General features: G+C 34.2%; 1 long non-coding RNA gene across 6 annotated transcripts in view; it reads right to left on the bottom strand.

Moving 5' to 3' along the window:
* The window catches only part of LOC104851229, a 40829-nt gene extending 20758 nt beyond the window's left edge, over nucleotides 1-20071 (bottom strand). For all 6 annotated transcript variants that reach the window (XR_777161.1, XR_777163.1, XR_777159.1 and 3 more), the window contains exon 1: nucleotides 19966-20071. This is a non-coding gene — a long non-coding RNA (uncharacterized LOC104851229). The remainder of the gene's footprint in view (nucleotides 1-19965) is intronic.
* Between the last annotated feature and the right edge of the window lie 321 nt (nucleotides 20072-20392).

Here is a 20392-nt window from a genome sequence, read left to right as displayed (position 1 = left end):
TACTATTTGATTTCCTAAAATATGTTTTTTAAACTCTTGCATTAATTTGTCTGAGTCTCTCTTGCATGAATTTGTCTGATGATTGCTGACTATTTTGAAGAAAGAATTTTATCAACAGAGCATATTATTATGATTATTAATCCTTAGGCTTCCTAGAGTGAAATGATCAATTTCAAGACTCAAATATAAGTATTTTATAGTGCTACATCAATGACTACATGAAATAAGCACCTTGACATACCTGGGAAATACTCAAGCATACTTGACTTATTAAGTTTATTCTGTTTATTCAGTTACAAAAACAATGCTCAGAGAACTAGTGATACACAGAGCATGTCAAAACAATATAATAGTCATAACTCAGACCTATCATTCTGTGTCTGCATGTACAGTACTCTTTCTGGAATAGCACCTTGTTCTCATAAGAAGCCTGTTACAAGCTTCTGATAGGCAAATAATGGGAAGTTATTACTATTTGGAGGTAGTTCCCCCAAAAGTGTCTGCTTCTCACTTCAAGTATTCAGTCTGTGATTATGTTGTCTTCTATGGCAAAAGAGATTTTGAGATGTGCTTAAATTCAGACACTTAAAATGGGTTATTAAAAGTCTCCAGAAGGAATGTGTTCCAGCCTGCACTTAAACCCTAGTCTAGCTTGACCCATTTGGAAATTCTCACCTTCAGAACTACAGGAGTGGAACTTGTGTGTTTAAGGCATTATGTCTATAATAATATGTCTAAACAATTCAAAACTAACATAGAGTTATTGAGATAATATTTCATGTAAATAAATGTCTTGGTACAATTTTACAGCAAATATCATAACTAAGAAATTAGCCCTCTTGGGCCAGGCATTTAGCTCAGCAGCCCCACGCCTGCCTCGCAAGCATAAAATCCTAAATTTGATCCTGGATACCACACATACAAAAAAGAATTCATCCCTTAACAAAATCTATGAAAATATCAAAGCTGATAATTCCATATTCTTGCTTTGTTATTTTTGTTTTTCTTTCTCTTGTCATTTCCCATTTTTAAATAAAACGTTTGTTTCATAATCATAAACAGTGGATATGTATTCTATATTCTTACTCAATATTCTTCCAGCCTTTGTATTCCTCCGGATAAGTTTATAAAAGGGAGAATAATTATTTCATTGATGTATATGTAATGATATATATGTGTTCATAGCACCTTATTGTCAGCATGTACTAATTTGGCATGGGGTCCAATGAACCCTATGTTTGAGTCCTCTATATGCTAAGAAGTTTAAATTTAATATGTCAAGCTCACATATATGAGCATATTGTTTTATTTTAACTGCACAGCATGGTTTTTGTTTGGACCTCCATTACATTTTGTCTATGCATAAAATTGATCATGTCGAGGGAGGATAATCCTGATTATATGTGTCTAAGTGTTACTAGTAAAATATTATTAACATAAATTTGTGCTACAACCCCCTTGCTACTTGTATGGCTTATGGATAACAAGAATCTTCACACCATTTTCTACCTCAAAGAGGTTAAAATCTGAGGTCAGGAAATAATTGTGAAGAAAAATTCAATTGAGTTTTTTTTTTTCTCTCTCTCTCATTGAGTTTATTGGTATTTTTTAGCACAAAGGTCTAAATTCAATCCCTGGTACCAAAAAAAAAAAAATCAGTTGAGATTTTGAAGGAAATCTGAAATAGTTCTTAGGGGCAGGGTCCTTATCAGAATTTTTATGTCCCAGGAAGTACACATATATTTGCTGCAAAAATAAATAGTGGTAGAAGAAGACCAGAGGGCCAATTTCTAAAAATGAACATTTGCAAATTCTTCCAAAGAAACATAAGGTACAATTAACATCTTCAACAATTATTCATATTCTTGTGATAAAATGAGTTAAAAGTTTACAGCGATTTTTTTTTATTCAGTTACAATGAAACTGTGCTTGTTTTCTTTGCAAAGATGTTTACTTCTTTAAGAGGCTATATTTATTATTAGCCCATAAACTAAGTACATCCTTCAGGCATTTAGAAAGAATTCAATGTTAAATTATTATATCTGTTTCATGCTGTTTACCTTCACTTGTCTCCTCTGTTTTTATGAGATCATTGACTACTCTAAATCAAGGCACTTAAATAGTCTTACAAATATCTATTCACCTACTCATCCAGAATTCATTATTATTTATGTTGAGAGGATAAAAAATACTCTGGTTCGTTGACATTATGATTTATAATGCCTGGAGGCATGAAGGAGTTCACAATAATTTAAAGTTATTACTACATGGAATTTTTTTCAATACAGACATCAACATTTTTGCAGGTAGTCCTTTCTCTTTATTTTAGCAACAGTCTGGAAACTTCATATGAAAAGTAAAAGAAAATTGCTTTTTTACTTACCACTGATCTCCTCATTTTCTCACCCTCAGACTGATATGGTTATATTTCACAATTTTTATGCAAACCCACTCACAACAATTATCCTCAGTACTACAATTTAAATATCAGAACCGTGTAATATAAATGCTTTACAATAAAAAGATATACTCCTAGGAGTTTGTTTCAAATTGTATGACAAATCAAATTATACTTGGTTCTCGCTACCAGGGAAAAAACAATTTAGTAACTAAATCCAGTAGTTAATGAATGTTCATGATCGCTCAATTTGTGATTTTCTTACTATATTCAGACAAATAACAAATGGTGATTTTGACAAAATTATTTTTCTAAAGTGAATATAGCATAGTACTCCAACTATATGACTTAAGACCATTTAAAAAAGCTACATAGCCTTAATGCTGTTTTTTATTTACTAATTTCTAAGACACTGCAGTCACCTAAGTTTAGATCACAAAGATGTCTAAAATGACTTTAATAAATTTATAAAATTCATTATATGTAGATGTGAATTTCATTTTCCACGATTTTGTTTGTTTATTGTTTGGTGAACTGATTCATTGTGAGACAAGGTGTGTCTACACTACTCAAACTAGTCTTCAACTCCTGGACTCGGACCCAAGCCATGCTCCCGCCACTGCTTTCCATTGGCTAGGAGTACAGTATGTCTCACTGTGCTTGTCTTCTCCATGGTTTCATCATTAATTTTAAATTTATATTTTAAATGTAGACACATATAGGAGATGTGATTTAAAATATTTCTTTATAGTAAACACACATTGCCTTTAATCCCCAGAAAATAGACTCCCTGACTTTCAAAACACTTATCCCACCGTTCTTGACTCTTTCTGAAGCAGTCTGTGCATACTCTTCCATAAGTGTCTTTAATTGCACCATCCTAGCTTCCTCAATGTCCGGCATCAACTTAAAACATTTATCTTTCATGAGCATTATAACTTTGGGAAGAAGCAGAAGTCTCACGGTGCCAATCCAATGAATAGAGTAAATGAGGACCCATAATCATGTTTTCTTGAGCCTGGCTTTCCACTGGATTACATGCAGTAGCAGCATTTACCATTGTTCTTATCACACCTCACAAAGACTCTGATAAAGAGGACCTCTGGAACACCTTCAGCATGTGGTAAGAATGATCAGTAAGTGGTATCAAAGTAAGGGAGAGTGCCTGAGGGCAATAAATGTTAACTTTTTTACTACATTTTATAATTTCAACATTCATCATATATGTCCCTCAATCTTTTGTGTATAATGTTTTCATTAGATATATTTGAAGATTTAAAATATTTATGGAATTCTACAATATGTGGCACACCTAATCATGCAATATAGAAAATAAGATCATTAAGAAAATATTTTACTTTGCAACCTGACAAATAGAAAAAATGTATTTTTTAATTGGACAAGCATTTTTTGGTAGGGTTGATATCAGTAATTAAAGGATAGTGCAAGTAACACAAAAGAATAGATAATGACCGCAGCCTGCCTCGCAAGTGCAAGGTCCTAAGTTCACTCCACAGTACCAAAAAAAAAAAAAAAAAAAAAAAAAAAAAAAAAAAAAAAAATAATGAAAGAAAAATTGACAAAAAGGATTTTTAAAAATTGAATTCTGCTCTGGAAAATATTCCCTAATGGAAATCAGGACAAACAAAGCACCAGGAGAAAATAGTTGAGACATATCTGATTAGAAAGCAGTACTCAAAATATACAAACACTAAAAGATGCACAATGAGAAAGCAACTCAATTAAAGGAACTAGGGCTTCATAGAAAATGATGCAATGTATGTGTGGAATGAGTTTCTATGTTTTATATAGGTAAAAAGTAAGGATATATTAACATATACACACATATTGATGGGTGTGTCAGAGAGATAAAGGAGACAACTGAAAGAGCTTCATTGCTAAAGTTAAAAGACTGAGCAAGAAAACAAACAGCATAGTAACAAACATGACTTGTTCAGCTGCCAATTTGTTTGGCAGTTGTGCTGGTAGAGGTCTTTAGCTAGAGATAACTGACAGAAATTAAGAAAGTGCATCACAAATAATGAAGTGGGGTGGAAATTATGGAAGTATGTTAATGCATGCTCAAATATGCCAAGTAAAACCCACTAATCTCTGTAATTAATAGGCACTAATTTTAAAAATGTAGATAACTATTAAATTTCAGAATATCTAATGATCCAATTTCTCTGTAAATTACTTACACATGGGAAAAAATTCATCTGCATCAACACAGTAGCTCCGTAATAACATTACTGTAATTGTGTACTGCTCAGTTGGATTTATATTTTTGGGTAACTGAAGTATTGTCATTTCTATCATTCACTTGGTATAGATCTTCCTAACCTCTAAACTTGTCTTGTCTCTTCTTCTGTTGTGTATATTGCTGCTTATTGCTGTCTATAAATTCTTAAGCATTGAAAATAGACGATTTGGTTTATTTTTCTCAGTAAGGAGTTACTTCTCATTACACCTGCTTAGACAGCACTGATGACATGATAGAAACTAAATATAACAGGCTTTGATACCTTTAACTGCTTGAGACATCCTAAGAGGTGACAAATATTCTATGCCCAACAATGTTACTATTCCAAGTAAACAAAATACATTGGAAAGTACTAGGCTGAGAACTCAAAACCTCCCGGTCACCACAACAAACAAACGGTAGCAATTATGGCTGTGGTTAGCTATAATGATTTTGAAGGCATCGTTAGACTCTTACATTAGAATCAATAATTCTCATAGTAGGATTAACCCATGAAACTGCATAATTAGCACATTCCCAGTCTACAGAAAAAGTCTTCATAAAATATGTTTCCTCTTCTGTGTAATATTTTAACTTTGGATCTGTCTTCTGCCTTTTGTTCCCATTTGTTTTGAGTCTGTTTTTTTTTTTTTTCTAAGTTTCCATCTAATTCCAAGGACTTGAAAAAATATGAATCTCTGTATCTCCTTGTGGGTGCTAAGATCCAAAACTAGACTTCATCTAACTTTTGTGATATGATTCATTTTTACTCTGTTGTCACACACAAAAGAGTGTCACTCTGGGTCTAAACATAACATCACCCAAGGAGACCAAAACAAAGACCAGCAAATATTTCACTTTTAGAAGGAAAATTTGAACACTAAGTTTATTTCTTCCCACTTTTATAGAGACCATAAAGCTGCATTGTCTCCAAAATCGGGAAAGTTATTCCATGAATAATCACTAAGAAGTACAAGCATAAAATAAAGTGTTAGAGATCTAATGGTGGGGATTTTTAAATTATCTGGATGACAGATTTGTATAAAAAAAGAAAAGTATGGCATCGTTTGTACAAAAACATGTCCTTGTCCCTGGAAGAACTGTATTGCAGAATATACAGTATTATCAGCTCAGAAAATGATTTAGAAAAGATTCTGAGTAGATGGAAAAAATTAACCAGATCAGTAGTGAGCAAACTATGCTCTAGGTAACTCCCAAGTTCTTGCAGCAGGGGATAAGATCAAACTTGCTTCTTTTCTTAAAGAAGGCCTGCTACACTTTCATTTATTAAAATTTTTAAGATTGCTATAGGTTCATGTTGTCAGTACATAATGATTGTATTCAACATGGTGAGTTGAATCATGTGTATAACACATATTCTTTTCACTTCCCTTTTCCTATCTCCCCCAACACTGCTGCTACATTTTCTATCTGTTTAATTATTGGAGTTCTATATACAATTATATTTGAAAATAAATGAAAGTGTTGCCAGGAAAATAAAGTTATATAACCCAATGGATCAGATGACTATGAAATATTTAATAATTCTATAATAAAATTCAATATTACATATAAAAATATAAAGATAAGGAAATTATTAAAAAGGCAAGCTTGCCATTACTTATTATTTTTATTTAATTACACATCATTTCATTACTATAATATAATGTTAAAAGTTAGCGGAATTTCGAGAGGGAGTGGAAATGCACTATTATTATAAGATAAAAGGGCTTCTGCTAAAGCATGGGTATGTATCGTGAGGTTTACAAAGATAAGTAAAGGATCACCGCTTTTATAGAGTACAAAATGATTTCCTAAGTATGTACTTTTGTGCAACGTCTTCTATAAGCCCTCAACTATCACTTGGGAAATATTTTACAGATATTTAGATTCATTTTAATTCTATATTTAAATAAAGTACTTGTTTGCAGAGGAACTGTCAAAATATTTGCGGTAAATAATTTTTTCTTATAATCCAAAATGTTTGCAAGCAATGTAATTTACATGAAATAATAGCATTGTCTTGCCCCTGTGTACAAAGTTTGAAGTGATAAAAATTGTGCTTTTACCCTGGTATCTTGAGAAATCAAAATTTGACTATGAAAAGCCATAATTACCATTTTTAATGCTAGCAAAATTCCCAGTTTCATAAGATGGAAATATCAAATTATCTAAGCATATTTGTCATAAAGGAAAAATAAAAGAAGTATCTGTCTCAGTATTCACTGAGTGCCAGTGACAGAGGAAGTAGTACAGTAGTTTCCTGTTTTCTATCGATAGTGTGAAACATCCTCAGTTGCGTGTCAGCGTCTATGTAGTACAGAATTCATTTCACTCTGTGACTTCAGATAGCTACGAGAATCCTACAGCAGTAATACTTGTGTTGTTCTGTTATTTTACTTTTTGTGGTGAGAACGCTTAAGCGTTCTCTTTTAGCACATTTCCAGTATACAATGCGATATTATTTGAATAGTCAATCTCCAAGCTGTATTTGAGAGCAGTAGAATTCATTTTATGCAACTGAAATTGTACCTTTTGACTAATATCTGCTCATGTTCTCCCTGCCTCTGCTTCTATAAATTCAATTCTTTAAGATTCCACATATAAATGAGATAATGCAGTATTTTTCTGGGTCTCTCTTATTTTACTTACAGTTATGTCCTGTGGGTTCATCTGTACTGAACAGAGGCAGGATTTCCTTCTTTGTAAAGGTGGAGTTATATTGCAGTGTGCTATACACATACGCCATATGATAAATTATTTTGGCTACTGTGAATAATGCCACAGTGAACATGGGACTGAAGATACCTCACTGAAGTATTGATTTCATTTCCTTTGAATATATACTAGGAATAAGGATTCCTGGATCATATATTAATTATAGTTTTAATATTTTGAGAATGCTCCATTCTGTTTCCCATACTGGCTGTGTCGTTTTGCATTCCTACCAGCAGTGCACAAGGAGTTTATTTTAACCATATCTTGCCAACACCTATCCTTATCCTAACAAGTATGAAATTATGTATCATTATAGTTTGTACTGTATATATTTAAGTTTTCCAAAATAGTGATCTGGATGACACACACCTAGTAAAGTGGTTACAACAGTCAAGCAAATTATGACATCCATTATACCACACAGTTATCTTTTTGTAGTGTGAATCAAAAGAATTTAAAATCAACTCTCTCAGCAAACCTCTAGCACGCTGTACAATAGTAGCGTATTCCTCCTGTGCAGCTTTAGTCCTTTAGATTTCCTCATCCTATGTATCTGAAACACTGCTCCCTTTGATTTACAGGCCCCCATTTCCTCCTCCAACTCTTGCTCATGATAACCAGTTTTATTCTGTTTCTGTTTTTTTTTAAGATTTCTCAAATAAGTGAGATTATGCAATATTTTTCTTTCTGTTTTTGGTTAATGTCCCTTTAGTATAATTTCTTCCAGGTTTGTCATTGTTGTTGTAGTTGGCAGGATGTCCTATCTCATTGCAATGTTGATTTCATTTTCCTGATGACAAGTAATTGGATGACACTTGTTATACTAACTAGCAATCTGTGCATCTTCTTTGGAAAAATATCTACTGCCATCTTTTGTACATTTTTAAATGGGTATTTTTTAATTGAATCAGTTTCATATATTGGGGTATTAAACCCTTATCAAATATATAACTGCAAAAATATTTCATCTAGCTCCCAAGGTTATTTATTTATTTATTTATTTGTGTGCCGGGGATCAAACTCGGGTACTTGCATTTGCCAGGCTGGCGCCAGAACCACTGAGCTAAATCCCCAGCCCCCAAGGCTTTATTTTTATTTTATTTACTGCTTTCTTTGTTGCACATGAACTTTTGGGTTTGATGTAGTCTTTCTTGTCTATCTTTGCTTTAATTACCTGTGCTATGGCTGTGCTACCCAAATAAGCATTGCCATGACCAAGTGTAAGGAGATTTCTCCTATGTTTTCTTCTCTAAATTTTATGATTTCTGGCCTATAGTTAAGTTTTTAAACCATTTTGAATTAATTTTTGCAAATTATAGAATATTGGCCCAATTTCATGCTTTTGCAGGTGGATATCCTGTTTTCTACAACACTTACTGAAGAGATTGCTCTAAAGAGTATTGTGTAAATTTGTGACACTCTTGTCAAAAACTTGTTGCCTGTGTATGCATGGATTATTTCTTCTTTCCCTATTCTATTCATTTGGTTTCTGTATCTGTTTTTATTCCAGTGACGTACTGTTTCGCTTACAAGAGAAATTGTAACAGAAGTTGAAATAGGATACTTGGTCTACCCAAATTTGTTCTTCTATATGAAAATTTTTTTGTGTATTTGGGGTCTTTCTATTATTCCACGCAAATTTCAGGATTGTCTTTACTGATCCTTTTGACGACTGTCATTGGAATTTTAGTAGGAATTGTATGGAATCTTTTAAATCACTTTTGAGTAGCAGGTACTTTATAACAGTATAATTTCCTTCAGTCCATGAACAAAATACCCATGCTATTTTTCAGCTTTCCTCATGGCTTTTTTAGGAATGAAGTCATCTAGCATTCTCCAACAGATATGCACTTGAAAAGCTGACAATTTTAAAAAATAAAATGGAACATACTGTAAAATTTTCCCCAGGAAACCTGTAGAGAACCTTTTAGTGTTACAGTTAATTATCATAAATTATCCATTTCAGAAATTTGACTTTCATATAATTTTCTAGTACATTTTAAAGAGATTTGGACTATTTACAGAATTAATTTGACCTTCTCAGTGTCAAGATATAACAGCAAAATGCATGTAAGTAATGCAAAATATTTTCAATTATGTGCCAATGACCTTGTGAGATTTCTCACTGAAATACATTGTACTTCCCTATCCATTAACTATCTTGCCCACATACTTGCTTTTACCACAGAAATATAAGCAAACATGAAATGGGACAATGGCTGCTGAGCATGGTGGTGCACACCTGTAATCCCAGCACTCAGGAAGATGAGGCAGGTGGATCGCCATGAGTTTGAGGCCTGCCTAGGCTACATAGTGAATTCAAAGTCAGCTTGACCTACACAATGAGACCAAAAAGGAAAGGAAAAAAAGAAAAGGGGTGGGGGTAAATTCAAGTACAGACTTAGAAGAACATATTTCCCTTTGATATATTTTCTTCTTATATCCACCACGAACACAGCACACTTCCAATCCAATGACCCCTATTCTATTCACCTTAATTTTAGAATGAGACACCTGAACCATCCTGAAACCAAATCTAGCTACTTTCAGCCAAGTCATGCACTGATCAGTCAGTCCACTGGCAACAAATATTTATTACCATGACTAACAGGATATCAATTCTGCTTTACTTTACTTTTTTGTCATTCAGGGGGAACCTGTTTATCTTTCAGAATGACGTAAAGAAGCATAATTAAAACCTTCCAAATACATATAGATAGATAGATAGACAGATAGATAGAGAGAATTACACAAAAGAATAAAAATCATCCTACCTTAAAGAGCAATTTCTCAGATGTTAAGCTTATCATGAGCATTTAAATAGAATAAATGACCTCTTTAGTTGTAGGGCCTATTTGTGTTCAGTCATTTTTCCTGACACTTCTCTTGCGTTTCAAGTGAAATAGATGCTCAAATTATGATTTTTGACACTTTGAAGTGTTTAGTTACTTGGCTTTTTCACTGAGTTATTTAATACATTCAGTAATTTCAGTTCCCCTATTTTGTATTCTAGAATATATTCACAAGTACTTTAGCAGTCTATTGGAGGAAGTAAGATCAAATAATGCTATAAATTTTCTTTCTTCTCTTTCTTGTATTTTTTTACTTCTTTCCTGCACTTCTCTGTTTTTCATACCATACAAAACTTTATTTTCTTAATTGCTTAAGGCATAAATTCTCCAAAATTTAGAGCAAAGATATTGTAAGGTATTTCATGAATTAAAGCACACAGTATATCTAAATGAAAATGGTTCAGTTGCTCTCATCCTAAAACATACTGCAGTGAACCAAAAGAACTTAAATGTCTAATGTAAATTACATTGTTTGTCTATTTTACTTTCATAGATAGCATTAACCATGAAAGTAGAATAAACATATTTTATCTTCTAGTATGGCTACTGACACTGTTACCATATTAATTATCATTTAATGAAAAGTATGTACCAGAGCAGTGTAATAAATACAACTACAACAAATAAGCCTGAAATATCAAGGACCTGATACCACAAAAATTTCACAATTATAAAGTCAGTGAAGCTAGGCAAAGTCTCTATCACCTGATGGCTATATTTCACGGCTTCTATAAAAGCAAAGAGATGGAAGACGGAAAGAACACGGATTTTTAAGTGGTTCAGATTAGAGGGAGCACACATTTTCTTTAAAGTTTTTTTCCACTTGCCAGACTCACACTAACTCACTCATGCTCACACTCATGTTGACTTTATATTTTCCTCGAGCCTGACCAGAGAGTGAAAACAGTCAATCAAATGATGAAAACTGTCTTCAGCAAGTGAATAAAATATGTCAGTATTAAAATCTATTCATGACCCTACTGATTGTGTCAGTCTGCACTCCCACCAACAATGGAGAAGGGTTCCTTTCTCCCCACAACCCCACCAACATTTGTTGTTGTGTGATTTCTTGATAGCAGCCATTCTTTGTGGGGTGAGGTGGAATCTCAGTGTTGTTTTCATCTGCATCTCCTGAATGAGCAGTGATGTGGAACATTTTTTCATGTATTTATTTGCTGCTTTTACTTCTTTGAGAAATGTCTGTTCATTTCCAATGCCCATTTTTGAATTGGGTCTTTATATTTGGAGGGCTGATTGTTTTGAGTTCTTTATAAATATGGAGATGCCTCAAAGAACTGGGACTAGAGATTCCATTTGACCCAGCCATAGCTCTGCCATAGAATTAAAAGAATCATATCACAGTGGAATATGGGCACCTATGTTTATAGCAGCACAGTTTGTAATAGCTAAAACTTGGAAATCAGTTGGAAACTGGATAAAGAAGATGTGGTTTTTCTATAAAATGCAAAAAGAATGAGAAATTAGAGTCATTCATAGGAAAATGGATACATTTTGAGGATATATTCCTAAGTGAAATAAATAAGTCACACGTGTAAATACTGAATAGTTTCTCTGGTGTGAAAAACTATAATACTACACAAGTTCCTAATGGGATAATTAACAATGTGAAATAGGAAGAAAAGGGCTTAAGGTGTCGGGAAAGTGGGAGGGGTAGAGGAAAGGAAATAAGGGAAAAGAAAAAAATATGAGAAAATGAAAAAATGGAAATGAAGTGTTTGTAAATGGGGAGGGGAGGAGGGGGTGAAGGGAGAGCAGGGACAAGGGGAAAAAATGAGAACCAAGACCTGTCATGTAAAGGTACAAGATCCCAGTAATGAATGTAACTGTACTGTATACCTAGAATGTACCAATAAACTCAATAAAAATAAAAAAAATCTATTCATAACCCTATGTATTTATTTTCATGACTATTGGTTTGAAACAATAACATACCTCTGAAAATCAGGGCTTCTTTGTCCATTTGTCACCTCCTGCAAGATTGTGGGAAAATTTTAAAACGCTGTGCATTCCCACAAACAGTAGCTAAGTGGCTCTGACCACACGACCTGAGTACATTTAGCCCCAGTCTGATATTTGCTCTTAGGTTAGGATTTTAGGAAACCCTTTCCCTGTTTTTCTCACTGCCATGTTCAGGAGTGGGAGGTTAGGTGTTCACAGATGCCTTAGCCTCATGCTTCCAAGGAAATAGGAATAAGGAGAAAGGTTCTAGCAGCCATTATTAGGGTAATAAAGTATGTAATGATGGATTTTATGAGGATGAACATTTAGAATGAAAGCAAAAAAGATAGAAATAAGTGGACAGAGACAAGAATGAACAGGTGTGGCGAGGAAAAAATGTGAGCAGATGAGCTGAATTCAAAAGTGCCAGGACCCTCATCATCTCTAAAACGCTACAACCTGAGGAAAGCTTTTTAAAGCTCATCTCTCATGTATTTCCTTTTGCCTTGTTCTGTTTCTTCTTTCCTCTCCTCTAGCATTTGTTTTACCAGCAACTGTACAGAAGAAAAAAAATCACTGAAAATAATCTTGCTTTTAAAAAAAAGTTAAGAGGAAAATTTAATCATCAAATTTAGGAAAACTGATAGATTAATATTGAATAAGCATTAAAAAATGAAAAGATTTCAAGTATCTCCCTGCTTCCTCCCTCAATTCTGACCCTGATACCTTTCCTTCAGACACTCTTGCTTTCTCCTCTCCATAAAAATCCCAGAATGAATGGCAGTAAATGAGATGGGCCCAAAATGCCAGGGTGAGACTACAGGATAAAGTCTTTAATCTGAGCCCCACAAAGGAAGCTGGGTTCAGGAAAGCATTGCTGGCCTTCTGCACTCTGACTGCCAACACAGCCATATATTTCTTTATTTTTAGTGACAGCATCCAAAGTCATTTCAGTAGTTGATAAAAAACAAACAACTTCTCACCACATTACCATTAGAGCATTTTATACTAATAAAAGAGGCACTAATTACCATAGGAAATGACATAAAGCATACTGAATTTTTTACTTGGTATTGTTCTTTAGTGGGTTTCTTTTATATTTAAATACATATCATTTGCAAATTCATTTTACAAAACGCATGCTTGAAGAATCATGGAAGACTTATCTGCACCACAAGCATTACTTAAAAATGGATAGAGTTTCTTCCTGCACCAAAACAGTATTGTTCACTCATGCTGCATAACTCTTTGTTAGGAAGAGTTTCATAACCAGGCCTTCAGTTTTCACACATGAAGAAGATTCCAATGTGGCAATTTCCAATGGGAATACTTCAAATGTTGTCATTGTATCACTAAAGCCAGAATTAAAAGCATCATAACACAGCAATATGTGCACACCTATGTTTATAGCAGCACAATTTATATTAGCCAAATCTTGGAAAGAGCTCAAATACCCATCAAGAGATACATGGATAAAGAAGATGTGATTTTTTTTTCTATGCAATAGAGTACTACTCAGCCATAAAGAAAGATAAAGTAGAGATATTTATAGCTAAGTGGATCCACTTTGAGACCATACTCTTAAGTAAGATAAGTTGGACACATGTTTAAATACCACATTGTTTCTCTGGTGTGAGAAACTGAAAGGGTAAATAAAGAGCAAAATGTACAATAGATACTGTGAAATAGGAAGAAAATGTTTAAATGGGAAGGGGACCTAGGGAGAGCAGGGAGGGGAAAGGATGAAAGAAAAAGAAAAAAAACAAAAAAGAAGGGGAAAAGCTTTTGTAAATAAGGAGATATTATAGTTTGTAATAGAACTATTTCTTGCTATTATGAGATGATTTTTTTCTTTCTAAAATGAATTATATATGTTGACTGGCATGTAAAATCAGAGATAAAAGTAAGTAATATCTACTTCATTACATACTCTTAAAAATTAAGTTTATGGATATATTTTAGATATATACAATGATCATATTAATCATAGGGAATTCGTACCTGTACATGATATATATTGATTCTTCTTTTTCTTTCCCCACTGTTTCCCTCCTTTCAACCCTTCTTGTTCTCCTTATTTAAACCTATAGATGTTTGTAGTTTATTGGGTAATACAAGAAAAACACTCATTGCTAAAATGGAGTTTAGTAAACCTTTTAAAATGGCAAGCCTATTGATATTCCATAATCTCTAAGATGCTGTGTATTTATGTTTATGGAATGGAAGCATCTTGTGGACAAGTACATTTCTTGTATACAGTATTTTTTTACAAAAGCTACTAGTGAACATTGAACACACTCCATAAGAATGTCACCTTGGATACTTGAAATCCATGGAGATGCCTGAAAATGTACACTGTTCATGACTTATCATAAGCTACATTCTAAATCCCATTGGTAAAGCAGCTGCTTGAACTTAAATAAGCCTACTTTTATAGATTGTTAGAAATTATAGATCAGATCTATACTAATACAATTTAGATATATAACTGAATTGCTATTTATGGCCTTTCTTCATTGACTTTGTGTTGAATTTATCAGAAAACTTGGAATTGTCAGTGTTTTCCTATGAGATATTGAGACTTCTTTCATATTACTTATTTTCACCATAGTGAATCTGGACTAGATGCACTTCTCTTGTTTCTGCTTTACAATAACTACTTCACAAAACACCCTCGAGTTTTCGTTGACTTTTTCATGGAAATCCCAAAAAGCTGTTTAAAACATTTTTTAAGTGATCACATCATAAACAGAAAATAAAGCCAAGGAAATTAAAGGGGTTCAAGAGCTTTAAAAAAGGGAAAGAGGGGGTGAAGGGAGGGCAGGGACAAGGGGAAAAAATGAGAACCAAGACCTGTCATGTGAAGGTACATGATCCCAGTAATGAATGTAACTGTACTGTGTACCTAGAATGTACCAATAAACTCAATAAAAAGAAAGAAAGAAAAAAAAGAGACAGGGAGCACAAGTTTAGGGCTGCCATTGCTATTGAAATTTAACTAAAACAAAATTCTATCTGAAGTTTTGATGATAAATAGTAAGAAAAGGAGGCAGAAAACTGAGGATATTCAAAGGTATAATATATGCCTTCCAGACTAGCCATTCAGTTTTTGTTGTCTCTTGAATATTATTTTATTCAGTTATTACACAATTACTTGCTGGTGAAACCCTAGGCAAAAAATGTATCAGAGATTAAAAGGAAATGAAGCTATATCAGAGGTGAACACTAGTAACAAAGCATGTGTTAAATATGGGGACAGTGGAATGGACAGTTACAAAAAGGTGACAGCCTGTGCAAATCCTGTATTTCTTCTACCTCACCCCAAATTCTGATATAACCTCTGGAACGTATAAATTTAAAGTAATTTCTGAAAAAAAAATCATATTTTGTTCCTTTCTGAAGCACCAACCTCAAGTTTAAAAAATAAAAGAATAAATTTTAAAGTGCTTAGATAGGTAAAGGGAGATTTTATTCAAAACAGTAATCCTGCCCGGTGTGGTGGGACATGCCAGTAGTCTCAGCACTTGCCAGGCTGAGGCAGGAGTGCAGTTGTGAGTTTGAGACCAGCCAGGCCTACAGAGTGAGATCAAGGCCAGCCTGAATTATATAGCGAGACTCTGTCTCAACAAAACTTTTAATTAAAAAATGATCAGTTACGTTTAGCACAGAATGTCAGGGATGATTTTATGGGAGGGTTAATGTCTGATCTGGATGTTAAAGGAAAGAAATGGTTTGGATATGCATAGCTAGAACAGAAAGGCATTTCAGGTAGAATAGGAATTATCACCCATGACTTTTGTTTAATGTGACAAATTAAGCTAGCATCAGTAATTAAAAGGCCTTAGATTACACTCCACCAGAGTTTTCTATCCTCCCTCCCTCCCTTCCTTCCTTCTCTTTCTTTCATTTTTGTAGTACTGGAGACTGAAGCCTGCCTGCATTGAGGAGCATCTGCAGACCTTTTTCATTTTTGATTTTGAGATAGTACTGCTAAGTCACTAAATTTTCCAGGCTGGTCTTTCACATTGCCTCAGCCCTGCGGAGTGCTGCAATTTCAAGTGTGTGCCACCATCTCGTTAGCAAGGTTCTTGTTTTGGCTTTTCTGTTTTGTTTTAATGAGTATATGTCTGTGATAGCTAAGAGCGACATTCCCCCTGGGGCATCCGTTCACACACATATTGCATTTTAATCATATTTACTACCCCACCCACGCACTCTCCTCTCCTTCCTTCCCCAGATCCTTCCCATCTCCATGGAGTCCACCTCCCTATTTCCTATCATCTCTCTCTTTTTTGCTTCTTCAATTTTTTCATATCTTTAGTTTCTCATATTAGAGAAACCATATTAATCTCCTGTATGTGATGCTTTTACCAGTCTTCTTGTTTGTTTGTTTGTTTTTGTATCAGGGATCGAACTCGAGACCTTGCACTTGGGAAGCAGATGGTGGAACCACTGAGCTAAATCCTGGACCCATTTTACCAGTTTCTTAACGAACACTTTCTACAGGACAGCGCAGCACTTGCAAGCTGAATGGCCCAATTCATAAGCGGGAAAATTTAAAATGACAGCACCAGCTCTGCAGAGGGTCTCAGGAGTTGACTCAGTGACCTCTTAGCACATGAAATAGGATTAACAATTGAATATTCATATAACAGAGAGAGAAGAACAAAGTAGTCCACCAGACACAGATTCTAGTTAGACCCCTGTGCTCTACTTATTCCAAAGCATAATAATAATTAGTCATTGTTCTTTCTAGTTGACTTGTCTAAGATCACAAATCTTTTCCAGATACCTTCAGTGTAAGTTCAATTTTCCCCAAGAAGAAAATAAGGGTGTCTATCTTTTAAGGCAAAAAATGAGGAGCAAATGAGAGAGTACCCAAAAGTATTCAAAGAAAAAACATTTAAAAAATCACATATAGACATCTGTCTTCGACTTTTAATCAGTGCAATTATAATCAACTTATTACTTAATGTGTCATATATTTTCAAATAAATGGGTGAGGATTTACAAATAGCACATTACTTTTTTTTTTTTAATATATCAGGAATTGAACTTGGGTCCTTGTGCTTGGGAAGCAGGTGCTGCAATCACTGAGCTAAATCCCCAGCCCACAAATAGTACATTGTGTATGTTCTATTACCATTTTTAGAAGACTGATAGGCTTTCCCAAAAAATTCACTGTATTATCAAAAAGATTCTCATTGGACTTCTAATTGCATTATTACTGGCCACCACAATTATTAATCTCTAATTTTGTTCGTAGTGACAAAATGAATGTCTTCTGTAGAATCACACAACACTGATATTCAACAATTATTGCAATATCTTATGAGTGACCAAAAAATTACTTCAGATTTGCTTTGACTTGAACATTTCTGTCAGTATTATTAATTTTAGTTTTTTTTTATCATCCCAGGGATGCATGTTCCCCTGAAAGGAACAGTTTCTTATGCTTATCTTGAATCTTCTTTTTCTTTTCAGGAGGGGTAGGGAGTGTGGTCATAACACCCTGCGAGTAGGGGAGGAAGCTGTAACTTGGGAGACAGGGAGCAGCACCAAGAGACATTGGTAGCAACACACACACAAAAACAAAGATCCCAATTATTAACAGTTCAGTTTTAATATCGTGAATCATAAAAACAATGACAAATAATTATTTAAACTTAACACTAGATACACCTCTCTTACACAGGACTTTGTAATACTCTTGGCAAGCCAACTGTATTGATTTCTTCAAAGCCAATGTTACACCCCTAGTTTCTTCAGACTAACTTCCCTAGAAAGATTATTCTGTAGGAGGCCTGATTTATTCTCAATGGCTTAACTACATGGGGAGTAGGAGAAAGGGAAGCACAGTGAAAATTTGATAGTTATTAAGTCATAGAGAGGTTCAAAAACTTCAGATGTGTTATTTCACAGTATGATGACCACAGGTGACAATAACATAATTTATATTTCAAAAAGTTAGAAGAAAATATACTAAAAGTTTTCCCCATAGAGCAATAAATGTTTAAAGAGATACATGTTTAAACCAATTCAAACACACATTTGTGATATATATCAAAATATTACTTGCTACATGAACAATTTTGTTGTGTATCAGTCAAATAATAAATTTAACTTAAATAAAAAAGCTACTGCCTATGATAAATCAAAAGTTTTATTTTGCTGTTTTAGCATATTGGTTTAGTTGGTTTTCTTGTGAACTTTCAAATACACTGAAATACCACATTAATTTTATTTTAATAAAGTAAAATTACATTTATGCAAATCCAAAACCTTTATCACCTTATTCTTGCTCACAGCAAATTATTAAAAATGCAACAAATTAAAAGCTATATCAGGAGTTTTAATTTATTGCCTTTTTCATATACTATTTTCACATTTTCAGGCAGTTTTTTCAGGCTTTAAGCCTGTGTCATAATGATTAGTCAAAAATAAAAGCTTTCTTTGGTATTTGGGTAGGAAAACATTAATAGTTAATACTAAAAATGTAATTCTTAATTGTTTTTTTTAATGTAGCTAGAGGCTGATTTAGAGTATGTATTTTTCTGGTAGATAAATGTTTAATAGCTTGTGTTTACACCCACAATATTAACTTCCTATTAAACGTTTATGCTACATTTAAAGGTAAGCATATGCTGATTTTGTGCTATTGTCTTTGCTCAGAGTGTGTTAAACTGTGATTATCTATTGCATAAGATCATTTATATATGCTATGACTAATAAAAGGATTCTTTTTTTAACTGTAAAAAAAACAAACCTATCTTTATTAACCGCCTAACAGTTTACCCCAAGGATTACTAAGGTAGGTAGCATGTCTGTCAGTCAATACTTAAACTGAATAAATTTGATAAAATTATCACCTTTATACTTCCTGTTATCTTATAAAATTAATGAAAAATACAATATTTGGTCATCCTGTATTTAAATAATTGGACTCATAAGTGATTAAGATGCATATTCCCAAAGAATGGCAAATCCCATGTCTTATGACACAATAGCAGAGCATAGCAAAATAGCAGAGCATAATCCTGCTTTGCAAAAATACATTTGACTTTTTGACACCTAGGTGGTTTTAGTCTATGTATATATAACCTATCTTTCTCTATATCTCCGTAGCTATCTATCTGAGTGACCTAGGGAATGAGAAAGTTCTAGGCCACATAGTCATGAGTAGTGTCAAGAAATGGAAGAAATAAAATCTTCTACCCTAAAAAAGCCCATAAGATAAAGTAAAATTTTAGGAAAAATTTATTACTAAATTTTAAATTTTAACATGAAGATACATATATGTATTAGGATGACACTAAAGTTGTGTTTATCACCTAGTAGATGTTTAATATTTGAAATTGTTAGTATGTTATCTATGGCTTTTAAGTTGTCTTGAAAAAGAAAATCCCTCTGTATGCTCAGTCAATTGCACAGCTGCTTTTAATGGAGAGTAAGTATTCACTCTATACTACTAAGAATACAGTAGCAGAGAATTCCATCATGGCCAACCAGAGAGAGCTGGTCTCGGGGGTTGCCAGGGTTTCACCAACTGGTATAGAGGTTGAACAAAAGGTAAGCCAAGAAAAAGAAACTTGAAGAGAAGGCTGACAGATGAACTCCATTAACAGGAGTATTTAGAATAAGAAGCAGAGCTCCTTCTCTGTTCCAGGGCTGCTTACAGCCCAGGTCTGGTGAATGTGCTATCTTGGGAAACAAAGTTCAGTTCTCTCTGAGGGAAGAAGCCTAGCGTGGCAGCTGCAGACCAGTGCCCAGTTTAGCTGTCACCACCCAATACTCACCAAGCTTAGCTCTTTTTCTGCAGCAAGATGGCTCAGTGAGTGAGGTATGTGCCAGAGAGCAGGTCCATAGAACAGAGCACAGTGAAAAAGTGCTAGTCACTCAAAGTGCAATGGCTGGGATAAGACCTATGACCCCTAGGAAGAGAGGGGCAAAGGCCAAGGTCCTGGCGAGACACCAAAAGCCAGGCACATGGGATTGGTAAGACAGTGCAAAAGGCTGAGGCTGACAGGAGTAGTGACCTGTGGAATTAGGGAGTGGAGAAAAGAGTCTGGAGCAGGCACCTGTGCTGCAATCCCAAACTTCACTGACTTGGCAGACTGGAAAGACAGAGGGTGAGAAGCTGAATAACGGGGACACGAGGTCCCTACAGGTAGAGAAAACACTCAGAGCCTTCCCCTGTGGAGGCACTTTCCTGCTAACCCTCAG

Source organism: Fukomys damarensis, unplaced genomic scaffold (genome assembly GCF_012274545.1).
Source record: "Fukomys damarensis isolate Sample0158 unplaced genomic scaffold, DMR_v1.0_HiC HiC_scaffold_3, whole genome shotgun sequence".
NCBI classification, from domain to species: Eukaryota; Metazoa; Chordata; class Mammalia; order Rodentia; family Bathyergidae; genus Fukomys; species Fukomys damarensis.
This window is presented reverse-complemented; position numbering and strand designations above follow the sequence as displayed.